Here is a 14,464-nt window from a genome sequence, read left to right as displayed (position 1 = left end):
AATGTCAATACACATTATGCAAGTAAAATTTTGATTTGTCTCATTTCTTGTAATGTTTGTCAAAAGACAACTGTGCAACTTTAGGTCATTTAACCATAAACATTTGCTCACGGATCTGCCAGTACTCTTAAAGAGACTACCATTTTAGCGCTTATCATCAATGCAAACTCAGTGTCAATACTTGTAAATCATACAAATCATGCATATAAAAAAGTTTAAAAAAAATGTGTTATGTTGTATGTGTAACAAATGCATAGATATATATATTTGAAGGGACAATCATACATTATGAAATATTTTAACTTAAAAAAATATATATTGAAGAATTTAACAAATAGGCTCTTGCAGCATCTATGCAGGGGTTTGGTAAAAAACTGTGCAAAGCCCTGCCCCATAAAGCAATTTTTTTTTTTTTTTTTTTTTTTACATAATGCATTTTATATAGTAGCACTTAAATGTTGTATGTGGAATTCTATTTTCATTTTTAGATTCTAACCTTGTAAATATTTTGTGATAAAAATAAATATAATGCCAATATTAGTTATTTAAGTCATTAAATAACTAAGTATTAGGGGCCAATGTATAAACAAAAAGATTTTGTATGAACTGTTAGATCAATGACTAAATTCTTTGAAGTTCATCCTGAATTAATCCATGTCTATTACCTTTAAGGTTATTTATATACTAGTGTCCTTCTAAACATTGACAAAATTCACACTTAGCAAATATGCACATTTACAATTTACAGTTTCTCTGTTCTGAGAAGAAAGTGGCTGGAGTTTATTCATTTTTATTAATTCTAGCATTTTGTTTTCAAATGATTCCTCACCAATTTAGGTATGTACAATATGAGTAAGTGTTCTGTTTTATGTTGTATTAGGAATCGACATTGATATATTGCAATCTTATAAGATCTGTTCCCTATCTGTCACTCACTCGACGTTGGTGTCGATGTAGTGACACTAGAGTGACCCCTAGTGTCACTAAGGGACCAACATCTCGTTCCCTCCATCAGGGAACGGAGGTTACACCAGTAACCATGACGTTCCCTATCTGTCACTCACTCGACGTTGGTGTCGATGTAGTGACACTAGGGGTCACTCTTGGGAGCCCGAGACACCTCTGGTCTTTGATAAAAGGCCAATGAAAATTGGCGAGTGGTATTTGCATGCCACTCCCCCAAACATAGGGGTATAAAAGGAGCAGGTATGCAACCATTCATTGAGATTTTCTCTTCGAAGCCGAACGGTCATGCTCATTGAGCTGAATACTACTGTTCATTCACCTCTGCTGGATCTGACGGCGCATTTCAGCGGCTTCTCCCTCCTCTGCACTGGTGCACTGCAGAGAACACCCCTGGGCGCTTCGGCAGAAAAACTAGAGAGTATATTTTCTGAAAGAGCATTTTTCCCCTCTAAAAGAGTATATATTTCTCTAAAAGAGCGCACACAGGGAACGTCTTTTTAAAGACGCGTCTTTTTAAAGATGCTTTTCCGATTGTGTGTTATTCCTGGTTGTGCTCGTTATCTCTCGCCTTCTAACGGTCATGATCACTGTCTTTCGTGTCTGGGCACTGCTCACGCGGAGACAGCGTTCGTGAATGGTCATGTTTTCATTGCGAGAATATGTCCATGGCAACGTTGCGGTCGCGGCTCGCCTTCGTAAGAAAGCGAGCCACCCCAGAGGCTCCCGCCTCGGTCCTTTTACAGGGAAACTTTTGGCTAGATATATAAAGCAGAGAAAATCTTTTTCTACCATTCCCTCAGTGAAATCTGCTGGTGGTGAAATATTTAACTCAGCCATTGATATTAATAATGTTTTTAAAGAATTCTATCTTGATCTTTATAGTTCCACATCTTCGTCCACCGATGAAGATATTAGAAACTTTGTGGAACCATTAGAACTGCCTAAACTGACGACTGAGCAAAAAAATTATCTTGATTCTGAGATAAACTTGGAGGAGCTTGGCGAGGTAATCAAAGCCTTGCCTGCAGGTAAGGCTCCGGGGCCAGATGGCTTTGCCACTGAGGTTTTTAGATCTTATGCTACAGAACTGGCTCCACTTTTGTTTGAAGTTTATACGGAATCATTAAAGAATGGAAAGCTTCCACCAACCATGACACAAGACCGGATCAGTCTGATTCTTAAAAAGGACAAAGATCCAAGCAAGGGTAAGAGTTACCATCCAATTTCCCTGATACAGCTAGACGTTAAAATGTTGTCAAAACTTTTGGCTAACCGATTAAGTTATGATCTCTGTTGTAGATACAGATCAGGTGGGGTTCATTAGGGGCCACAGCTCTTCTTATAACATCAGGCATCTAATCATTATCATGTGGTCAGACTCCGGTCGCTGCCATCTCACTTGACACGGAAAAGGTGTTTGATATGGTAGAATGGGATTATCTTTTTAAGATTTTGGAAATATACGGGTTTGTTACTTTATAGACACCAGGTAGTGGCAGTACAAACAAATGGATTAATTTCACTCCACAGAATTATTAATTCCTTTTCTAAGTTCTCAGGATACAGAGTCAATTAGTCTAAATCCGAAGCTTTGGCTCTGACAGCGTACTGCCCAGTAACAGCTTTTCAGCCAGGCGCTTTCCAGTGGCCCAAACAGGGCATTAAATATTTGGGCATTTTATTCCCAGCAAATTTGTGTGATTTAGTTAAGAGTTAATTTTGACCCCTTAATAAAAAGGGTTTCAAGCAATGTGGGCAGGTGGGCTTCATTACATATGATTGGGAAGGTTAATGTTATTAAAATGAATTGTATTCCAAAATTCAACTACCTGCTACAATCTCTCCCTGTAGATGTCCCCTTCTCTTATTTCAAGCAATTTGATAGCATAGCAAAGTCCTTGATTTGGAATAGTAAACGTCCCAGATTACATTTCAATAAGTTACATAGGCTGGTTAACAAAGGTGGGCTAGGCCTACCCAAGATTTTGTTTTAATATTATGCATTCTGTCTCAGACATTTGGCTCATTGGTTGCTTCCACCTGAGAGAGCTCCTATCTGGTATGGTATTGAACAGGAAGTTCTTTCCCCTATTTTTAATATAATTTATATAACTGATTCTGTATTTTATGTTGTGTTTATCTGTCACACCTGGGGAATGGTCTAGCTGGATATCATGTGTTCTACCTCAATGGTCAGAGAATGCCTCTCGGCCTGGGCTTGGGACCAAAGTCAACCTCAGTCCAACTGATCACCTAGTCTGATCAGAACGTCCGCCCCCACGAAGAACATAGAGTAGAACAGCATTCTTCCACCTAAGAAATACTGCTAAATTACGACACATGCACTCTGTTGCTGATGCCGAAAAACTAATTCATGTGTTCATGACCTCAAGACTAGATTATTGTAATGCATTACTGGATGTCCAGCAAGATCAATAAATAAACTTCAACTGGTTCAAAATGCAGCTGGCAGTGTGCTGACTAGAACTAAGAAATATGATCATATTAGCCCCATTTTCTCATCGTTACATTGGCTACCTGTTAAATTTCATATTAATTTAAAATTCTGTTAACTACATACAAAGCTTTGAATGGTCTAGCTCTGCAGTACTTAAGTGACCTTCTACCACGCTATATTCCATCACGTTCATTACGATCGCAAAATTCTGGCCTGTTACTAGTGCCTAGAATATCAAAATCCACAAAAGGTGGTAGAATCTTTTCATATTTGTCTCCTAAACTATGGAATAGTCTCCCTAACACTGTTCGAGATGCAGTCACACTCACTCAGTTTAAGTTTAGGCTAAAGACTCATCTATTTAGCCAGGCATACACCTAATTAATCCTTTAGCTCACAATTAGGCTGCTTTAGTTATGTCTGCCAGAACCAGAAACCAGAAACATTGATCATGATCTATATCTCTGCAATAAATTGAATGGCATCTATGCTAATATTATTCTATTTGTATCCCTGTCTCAACCTCGGGAATCCTATACTGAAGTCACCAGAACCAGCTGAATCCAACTCCATTCCTGCTTGGTGTTGGACTCCACTGCTACGTGTCCCTGAGTAATGACGACTAAATGCAGCCGGTGCCAGCCAAACATCACTTCAGTCTATTACGATGGACTTCAGAGGATGAACTGATGCCATCTCCAACCATAAGACATGGGATACATCATATGCCATTGCCTGAACCTTGGACTTAGGATGGACCTCACCGAAATTACCGGCCGGATGAACTGCGATGCACCTCACTGATCTCTGCCTGCATCACCTCGGTCTAATGATGGACTACACTCTTATAATAGAATACGTAGACTATCAATTAATTGCCAACAAAACACTTCATCTGCCAACTAACAAAGGACAATGCATCTATGTGAAATTCTGCAGTTAATCCAGGATGAACTTTAAAGACATTTGTCATTATTTACAGTTCTTACAAAATCTTTGTTTAAACACTGACCCTTAACACTAACTTAGTTTAATAATTTTAAACCATGACTTGCACTATACATAATTAAGTAATATAGGCATTATATTCATGATGTTAGCCAGAGGGGAACTGGCCCCACAGTGAGCCTGGTTTCTCCCAAGGTTCTTTTTCTCCATTAACCAACATCTTATGGAGTTTTGTGTTCCTTGCCACAGTCGCCTTTGGCTTGCTCACTGGGTTTCTAAATACAATTATTATTATTTAATTACTTATTTTAAACACAATTCACAATCGTATTTTACCAAACTACACAATGATGACTCTAAGACATTATAGATATTACAGTTTAATTTTCTGTTAATGCATGATTTTCTGTAAAGCTGCTTTGAAACTATGTGTGTTGTGAAAGGCTATACAAATAAAAATGACTTGACTTGACCATGTGACGGGTGAGTGGGGTACTTCCTGATGGCGGTGGCCTTCCTTCTGCACCACACAACATAGATGTCTTCTATGGCAGGGAGATGGGTCCCAGTGATGTGCTGGGCACTTTTCACTAGCTGTTGGAGGGCTTTTCTGTCTGAGATGGAGCAGCTTCCATGACAAAGAGGGATGGAGTTAGTCAGTACACTCTCAATAACACATCTATAGAAGCTGACTAGGACAGGGGTTTTAAGGCCAGCTCTTTTAAGTCTCCTTAAGAAGTAGAGGCGCTGTTGTGCCTTCTTCAGCAAGTAGGCGGGGTTTAGGGAAAATGAGAGGTTATCAGAAACGTGTACGCCCAGGAATTTGATGCTGTGTGCTGTTTCCACTGCCTCACCACTGATATGCAAAGGGGGGTTGAGCTGCCCTCTGCCGCCTGAAATCGATAATCAGCTCCCTTGTTTTGCTGATGTTAAGGGAGAAATTATTTTCCATGCACACAGGCCTCGAGCAGTCTCACCTCTTCCCTGTAGGCGGTCTCATCGTTGTTGTTGCTGAGCCCCACTACAGTGGTATTGTCAGGCAACTTAATGATGTGATTGTTCCTGTGTTTGGTGATGCAGTCATGGGTCAGCAGGGTGTACTGTAGTGCACAGCCTTGCGGAGTGCCGGTGTTACATATGATGGGGTGAGAAGTGCTGGTATGGATTCTGACAACCTGAGGCCTGTTGCTCAGGAAGTCTAGTACCCAGTTGCAGAGTGATGTGTTCAGTCCAAGATGATGCAGTTTATTGGTAAGGGTCTGGGAAATGATGGTGTTAAATGCTGAACTGAAATCAATAAACAGCATTCTGATGTAGGAGTCTTTATTTTCCAGGAGACAGAGTGCAAGATGGATAGCAGTTGCTATGGCATCATCTGTTGAGCGGTTTTGGATGTAGGCGTACTGGTAGTGGTCCAGAGTGGCTGGGATGGTGGCTTTTATATGTGCAGTGACCAGCCGTTCGAAGCACTTCATAACAATGGAAGTGAGTGCTACAGGGCAGTAGTCATTCAGGCATTGTACAGGAGACTTTTTTGTTACTGGAATTATGGTGGTAGACTTAAAGCAAATTGGAACAGAAGCTTGGTTGAGGGATGTGTTAAATATGTCTGTGAAGACATCTGCCAGTTGGTGAGCACATTCCTTCAGCACACGTTGCCATCTGGGCAAGCAGCATTGCGAGGGGTTACCTTCAGTAGGGTTCTTCTCACCTCATTTGTGGTCACAGACAGCACCTGGTCATCAGGACAGGGGGCAGATTTTACAGTGCACAGTGCTACTGTCCCAGATCTGCTGCCTACAGAAGTACTAGCTTCAGAAAATCTGTTTGGAAAAGCCTCAGAATAATTAGTTTGTGTGCTCTTTTTACTGTATTGACAAGAAGTCAACAGTGGTGAATACTTATCCACTGTTATGGCTCGGCAACAATAGACAAGAAATGGAGTGCCATGAATTACATTTAAACAATATCATCATTGTGCCATCATTGTGTTATCCCTAAACTGTGAGTAGTGAATATTTTCAACTATTTAATGCTTTGATGCTTTTGTGTACAATGTTTATAATGTGCATCCAAACAAATGCATGTATTTGTATTACATGTGGTTCTTTTTTTACAGTACAGGTCTACACAAGACCAATAAATTCAATATATCAGTCGTTCTGTCAACACCAAAACATTTAATGTAGGTTTAGGCTAGCATTAAGATATGGAGATTATGTATGTAAACTAACAATTATAAAGCTAGATTGAGCTTACTACATAGAAACACATGCAATATAATTCAGTACTATCGAGTCATCTCCCACTGTAGGGCCTTGGCCCACTCAAAATGGCAGCAGAGACCACATGGCCCTTTGTTCTATAATCAAAGGAGAGACATTGAACTCAGTTTCCATGGATCCTTCACAAATTCACAACTGGATGTGAAGTCCCTCCCATGGAACCAGTCTCAAACGCCATTGGTCGAAAGCGGCCTACGACCGATGATGTCATCTTGTCAATAAAACCAGCGGACAGATGTAATTCGGTCTCTCTGTGCTAAGCTCTGGCTGGCTGTTAAGGGACATCTGTACCGTGCACGTACTGAAGGAGTTTTCCCTCCGTTTTGGACTGAGAACAAAGAGACCACGTTTTTCTAACCTCACCATTTGGCCACGGTAGAGTTAGATTAACTTAGCTTTGTTCAAGTCTTCTAGTATACTTATAATAACCGGTTCAGTTTCACTGCAAGACAACAGTGAATTTATTTTGAAAAACGGAAAGGCGACCAGTTTCCCTTCTCCCTCTTTTTCATTCAACATTGGCTACCTTCTGCATTCTTCTCCACCGCTGGATCCGAAAAATAAAGCAGAGACGTGTCTTTTCGCTGACGAGCGTAAGACAAGGGACCATCCAGACCGTTTCTCCTGACCGCTCAATGCTACAGGAATTCTAACGGACAACCCAACTGAAATCACACAGGATTTCCCAAGTAAGGCTTGATATCTGGGCAGATTTAGTTTAGAAACTGTGAATTTTCTTGCGTAACTAAATCTTATATTTGACTCTAAATGCTGATGTTTTGAGTATATTTGTATGTTAACTCTGCTCGCTGTTTGCTGTTTTGAGTTGGGAGATTTGTATTAAATTTTTTTATGGGGTTAAGTTTGTTTTGTTTAATGATCTGAACTAGTAATTCAGTCCCGCTGTTACGAGTGGTTACCTTCAATTAAACTGCATGCACTTTTCCTCTCTCTTTAACTGATATTCACTGAGTGAGCGGCGCCGCGGTTTATGTCCGACTCAGGCTGGTGAACCAAATTCTCCCACCTGTTTCGTCAGTTCCTTTGTGTGTCCGCTCATTTCCACTCTCACGTGGTATCAGCTCCATTTTGGATCTAACCCTCCATTTTGAATCTGATCCTCCATTTTGATTCCTTTGTTACAGCATCTGGAGACACACACAGGGACACACACACACACACACACACACACACACTAGCATATAGCTCCACTGTTAGTTTAGGATTTCCTTGATTTTTTTTTGGATTATATTCAGCTAGTATTGGCTGTGTTCATTACTGCTTGATTATAATAAATCTTGTTATATTATAATAAGTACTCCTGTTTGTTTTTGTTTGAATATTGTGTTGAAGCTGGCCTCTGCCACATCAAGAACTCCCATGTTACCTCAGAGTACTGTTATTTTATTGGTGTTAGAAACTAACTGTAATTAGATTACTATTAGATTTGTATGGCAATAATTTAACAAGTTTCTCCCCTTTTTGATTATTTTGATTTACAATTAAGATACTCAACCTTCAGGGTAGATTTTGTTTTTATGAGACTCGATCAGTAACTTGCTATCAATAGTTAAATTCTATTATTTAATTATTATTTCTTATAATATTAGATTATTAATCTATATTATCTTAGATTATTTCTGATAGTAAAACTGATCTAAACAACCAGTAGCACTTACATAATAATTGGTGCCCCGTGTGAGGACACGACAATTGTTGGCTTCCTCCAATATTCTTGCAAATAACTCCTAAATATTTTAGAGTAGCCAAAGGTTTCCCCTCTTGGCTTCCTTTTCTCCAGGAAGTTCAAACTGCTAAGGCATAAGGCCGGTTGTGGTTGTGAATCATTGCAAGTGTTGTGTTAGTGGTTGCTAGTTTGGTACTAATTCATTACTCCTTCTGTTTGTGTGTGAGAGATTCAGTCGCTAGATACTAACAAAGTAGTCTGATGTTTTGATAGTCATACTGTGATTATTAACACCTAAATTAGCAGCTCAAGGAACAGCTAATAATACAAAGCAGTTGCTCGTGAGTGACAGGTAAGTGGTTCCCCCTGTGCATTCTTTTCTCGGGATAACGACTGGTGTGTCAGTGTTTCCCACAGAGCAATGGGTGTCGTAATTCGCCACCCTCAAAACTCAGCTAAGGTTTCAGAATTGTTAACTCATAAAGAGATCCTATAGGGGTCCACTGGACATCACCCTCTCACCTGTCTAACCAGGGAGATATGAGTTGCCAGTCCCCATCTGTGTCCAGAGCTGAAGCTCCCAGGTCAGGTGAGGAAACCTCACTGTCCAACTGGCTCACTGACCTGCTCCTTGTCTCTAGAGAAGAAAGGGAGGAGCTTAACAGCTACACACAATCTCAGTGTGACGCTAAAATGGCCGCCATGGTAGATAATGCACATGATCCTCAAGGGACAGATGATACCGGGTTCACAGGTATTCTTCCAACCCTTGCCATACTTCTGGGAACTCAGCCTGACCATCTGTGGTACACCTCTGCTTGAGCTCAACAACCGCTCAGCTTACTTGCTTGTCCAGAACCTAACAAACATACCAATTGCTGTGACGGCACATAGACCATTAGGGTTGCTGATCGACAGCTCGTTTCATGACTTCGAGCTGACAGTGTCTGTGATTGGAGAGCTGCCTCCATCCTTGACGAGGGAGGAGAACCTCGAACCCCTCCTTCTCACCTTCCCGAACAATATGATCACTGTTGCTTGTCATGAGGCGCTACACAATAATGAAATCTGCAGTACTGCCTTGGGCACGGAAATGGACATGATTGTGTTCGCCCACGCTGCTCACTCAGGTGACATGATTTCAACTGGTGACGAAGCCGGTTCCCCACCAGAGGAACCTTATCCGGGATTCGAGGATGAAATAGAACAACAACTCACTAAGGCAGATGCCTTAATGACAGAGGGTCAAAGACAAGAACTGTTGTGACGAGCGTAAGACAAGGGACCATCCAGACCGTTTCTCCTGACCGCTCAATGCTACAGGAATTCTAATGGACAACCCTACTGAAATCACACAGGATTTCCCAAGTAAGGCTTGATATCTGGGCAGATTTAGTTTAGAAACTGTGATTTTTCTTGCGCAACTAAATCTTATATTTGATTCTAAATGCTGATGTTTTGAGTATATTTGTATGTTAAACTCTGCTTGCTGTTTACTGTTTTGAGTTGGGAGATCTGTATTTAATTTTTTTTGGGGTTAAGTTTGTTTTGTTTAGTGATCTGAACTAGTAATTCAGTCCCGCTGTTACGAGCGGTTACCCTCAATTAAATTGCGTGCACTTTTCCTCTCTCTCTTGCTTTCATTCTCTCTCTCTCTCTCTCACTGATATTCACTGAGTGAGCGGCGCCGCGGTTTATGTCCGACTCAGGCTGGTGAACCAAATTCTCCCACCTGTTTCGTCAGTTCCTTTGTATATCCGCTCATTTCCACTATTACGTGGTATCAGCTCCATTTTGGAACTAACCCTCCATTTTGAAACTGATCCTCCATTTTGATTCCATTTTTACCGCATCTGGACACACACACATATACACACACACACACTCATATATACACACACACACACTAGCATATAGCTCCACTGTTAGTTTAGGATTTCCTTGATATTCTTTTTGGATTATATTCAGCTAGTATTGGCTGTGTTCATTACTGCTTGATTATAATAAATCTTGTTATATTATAATAAGTACTCCTGTTTGTTTTTTGTTTGAATATTGGGTTGAAGCCAGCCTCTGCCATGTCAAGAACTCCCATGTTACCTCAGAGTACTGTTATTTTATTGGTGTTAGAAACTAACTGTAATTAGATCACTATTAGATTTGTATGGCAATAATTTAACAAGTTTCTCCCCTTTTTTATTATTTTGATTAACAATTAAGATACTCAACCTTCAAGGTAGATTTTGTTTTTATGAGACTCGATCAGTAACTTACTGTCATTTTTCTCTTGTCAAAGAGTGGTGCCCCGAGAATAGAATTTAATGAGTTAAATTCTATTATTTAATTATTCAATAATTAATAACAATTAATTATTGATTATTTCTGATAGTAAAACTGATCTAAACAACCAGTAGCACTTACACCACACAATAATTGAATTTTATCCAAACAACAACCGCAGCATGATCATATAATCTGTGTCCTGCAATACATGAGCATTCTGCTGTCTCGACCTCTCCTGTCTCTGTAGTAAATAAAAAAGCTCGGTAGAATGGACTCTATATGGTTCTGACTAGATTTAATATCTGCTTTAAAATAAACAATTATCTACAGTCCTCAAAACATTTCCAAATTTACAGCTTTGAAGGCATTGAGGCTTCTGAGTTTTTCAAGTTACTCGTAGCATCAATAAAGTCTCGAAGTAAATAAAATGCTTCTCTTGTGATCTTTCATCATCATCCACCCACCCAACATAACATAACAATTGTTTATGCTTAACCGGAAGTTCCACCCACATCATCCGCAAAGCGTCCTGGGACACATAGGAATATTGTGGATTGGTATTCAGTTCTTGTTGGAGTCATGCCTCCAATTTTATGGTGGAAAGAAAATATGGAAACCATGATTATCAGACCAGTATGTGTGCTTGTTAAAGCTAGCTTATTTTTAAAACTGTTCTTGGTAACATTTGTGAATAAAACAAAAAACATTTCATGTACTTGTCATACATATTTTAAAACGTACATTTTAATTTGAGTAATTGATTACTTGTTTTTTATTTTTTAGGTTAGTAATCCACTATAAAATTACTCAATAATACCCATCCCTAATTAAAATTACACAAAGTCATTTGCTCCCATCCAAAAAGCATTTAAAAACAAAAAAACAGAGGCTAAATGAAATTTGCCTCCTTCCACATACATAACCAATCATTATCAAATGTAACTTTCAAGCCAGTCACCTTTCAGTCTAGTATAATTTTCTAGCAGATGCCACTAAATTTTGTTAACTAACATAATTAAATGTATACATTTTTAACTGTAGCTTACAAGTTCAAATACTTTTTGGGCCCACTTAGAAAGAACCTTTACAAATCCAACTGACAATTGGATATTCAATGGATGTTTTTCTAGATGAAAATGAAATAGCCAGAGGATTTGGCCAACCAAAATCTAATCCACATCAGTCAATCTAGTTCCTTGTAATCCTTCTCTCTGTGAAAGCAACGTTTTCCATCAAATATAATGGCAACTGTACAAATGTCAGAAATAATTGAGCTCTGCCAGAGAGAGCTAAATGACAGCACAAAGAAATGTCTGAGTTCATGAGACTGCATGTGTCTGTGTTGGGTCCCAAATTAAGGGAGTGCAAGAGTGAAAATAACAGAATGTTTAGCATTGAGCAGTCACTTGACCAGAGCGAATATATAAATAATTGCATATATTGGGCCTGTGCAGTTCATGGTAATATAAATAAATTTCACTGTTTGATTTTAAGGATGTATTTGTTAACTTTAGTATAGTCTCATGTAGCAATACTTTGACTAAAACAGTTAGAGCACATCAACACAAGACTGACATTAGTACAATACCAGCTGCGCCCAACCGGTAGATTGCAATCGTTATCCTTGTCAGTCGATCGCAAGTTAGTTTGGCAAAAATATTAAAGGGGCAATTTCCTACACATTGCAATCATTTTATTTTCTGCCCTAACATTGTCTAACATTACAATCCACTTATAATGTAAAACAATGTTACTTTCTCAGTCGCAATTAGAGTTGTTATAAGATTTTTCACCCTCTCTCTGACCCTCACAGTCATACAGATTTGTCATATGTCAAAACTGACCACTCCTTAAGTAGTTCATTTCACGACTTCACGCGCATGAATGTGAAAAATTGCACCAAAGGAGACAAGAACACCGACACACAAGCTTGATGCATTCATTGCCAACAACTTAATAATTTTATAACTTCTCAATAGGTAGTGATTAAATCAAAATTAGTGAAGCAAAGAGGCCAAAAACTAACCATTACCACAAGGAATTGGAAGATTTTTTTTTCTTTTCTTTTCTTCGTAGTTCGTAGAAATGTGACTGTTTAATTTGCAATGCTAGCATTTATCCAAAAAAGGCAACATTGAACAGCACTTCAAAACAACTTGATTTCACATATGATAGTGATTTTCCTGCTAAAAGTGATTTACGGAAAAGAAAGGTAAAGGAGCTAAAGTCACAGCTAGCAGCTCAACAGTCGATTTTCACGAGGCCTGTTACTAAAAGGAAAGCAGTGACCATCACACCATTCCATGTGAGCCATGCATTGGCTAAACACAAAAAATCATTCAGAGATGGAGAGGTTGCCTCTCCACTCTTTGGAGATTTTAAAAACAAAGATGAAATCATTGCTGCAATAACAAAATGAGTGTTTTTCCCTGCAGTTTAATAAATCAACTGATATGGCCGATGTGGCACAGCTGTGTATTTTTATTGGTATGGTTTGAGGACATGAGTACTAAAGAAGAACTGCTGAGAGTTTTGCCTCCGAAAGGACACACACAGGTCAAAGATATTATTTTTCAGGTCTTTATGGAGTTTGTGAACAAGACTGAACTGCCAGTTTTTAAACTTGTTTCAATTACCCCCGATTGAGCTCCAGCAATGGTCGGCTGAACCAAGGGATTTATTGCACTGTGCAAACAAAGCAAAACTTTTTCAAGTTTGTATTCATTATTTCTACATAATCCACCAGCAAGCACTATGCAGAACATTTTTAAATATGAAAGATGTAATGGACATTGCAATGAAGGTGGTGTGATCTATTCGGGCAAGAAGCTTGCAGCGCAGGCTATTTTGCTTGCATTTGGAAGAGTTGGGCACGGACCACACAGACTTTTTGCTGCACACAGACGTGCAATAGCTCAACCAAGGTACATTTTTTGGTGATGTTGAGAGCTTTTGCCTGAAATCAAAGAGTTCCTGAAGTCCTCCAAACATGTTGAATATGCTCAATTAGCGGATGATCAGTGGCTTCTGGATTTGGTATTCCTCACAGACCTGACTGAACTATTGAATTAACTAAATGTCGAGTTGCAGGGACAAAACAAAAATGTAATTGACATGATTAGCAGCGTTAACACTTTCAAAAGAAAAAGCTGCTCTCAACTAAGCCTCAACATCAAGATCTGCAGTACTTTAATCATTTAATCTCAGAGCTTGAGCATCAGGGAAAAGACTCATCACAGGTCAACAGCACAAGTGGATCAAGTTCAAAACCTCTCATCTGAGTTCAACACACATTTCAAAGACTTCACATCATGCATGTGCTTCCCATTTTGCCCAAAGTTAAACATGGATGAAATTGCCTGAATGCAGGAACGCACTTTCATTTGGACACAACAGCCTTGGAGAATGAAATTCTCAAATTGCAAAATGACCTTGAGATGAAGGCCAGGGCATAATCTGTGAACAAGAGGGAGTTCTGGGTGCTTCTATTGGAGAAGTATCCTAATTTAAGATGATGTGCCTTTTACCTTTCTGCATTATTTGGATCAACCTACGTATACGAGACAGCATTTTCTCACATGAAAATAATTAAAGGGGCATTCAGTAGTTCTCTAGCTAGCGTTAGCATTACTCTTCTTCATGTATTTTAAATACCAATATGAAAGTGGTGTTAGACGCTGTACCGCCATCTATTGACGTGGATCAGCATGATCATCTCTGCTGCCCCCGCCAGCTCTGGAATATAATTTGCATCTGGAAAATGTTGGAGTTTGAGGTAATTTCTAAAGTTATTTATTACTACTATAATATACTGTAATTGCCTAAAAACAAACATCA

The sequence above is a fragment of the Myxocyprinus asiaticus genome, chromosome 31 (genome assembly GCF_019703515.2).
Source record: "Myxocyprinus asiaticus isolate MX2 ecotype Aquarium Trade chromosome 31, UBuf_Myxa_2, whole genome shotgun sequence".
NCBI classification, from domain to species: Eukaryota; Metazoa; Chordata; class Actinopteri; order Cypriniformes; family Catostomidae; genus Myxocyprinus; species Myxocyprinus asiaticus.
This window is presented reverse-complemented; position numbering follows the sequence as displayed.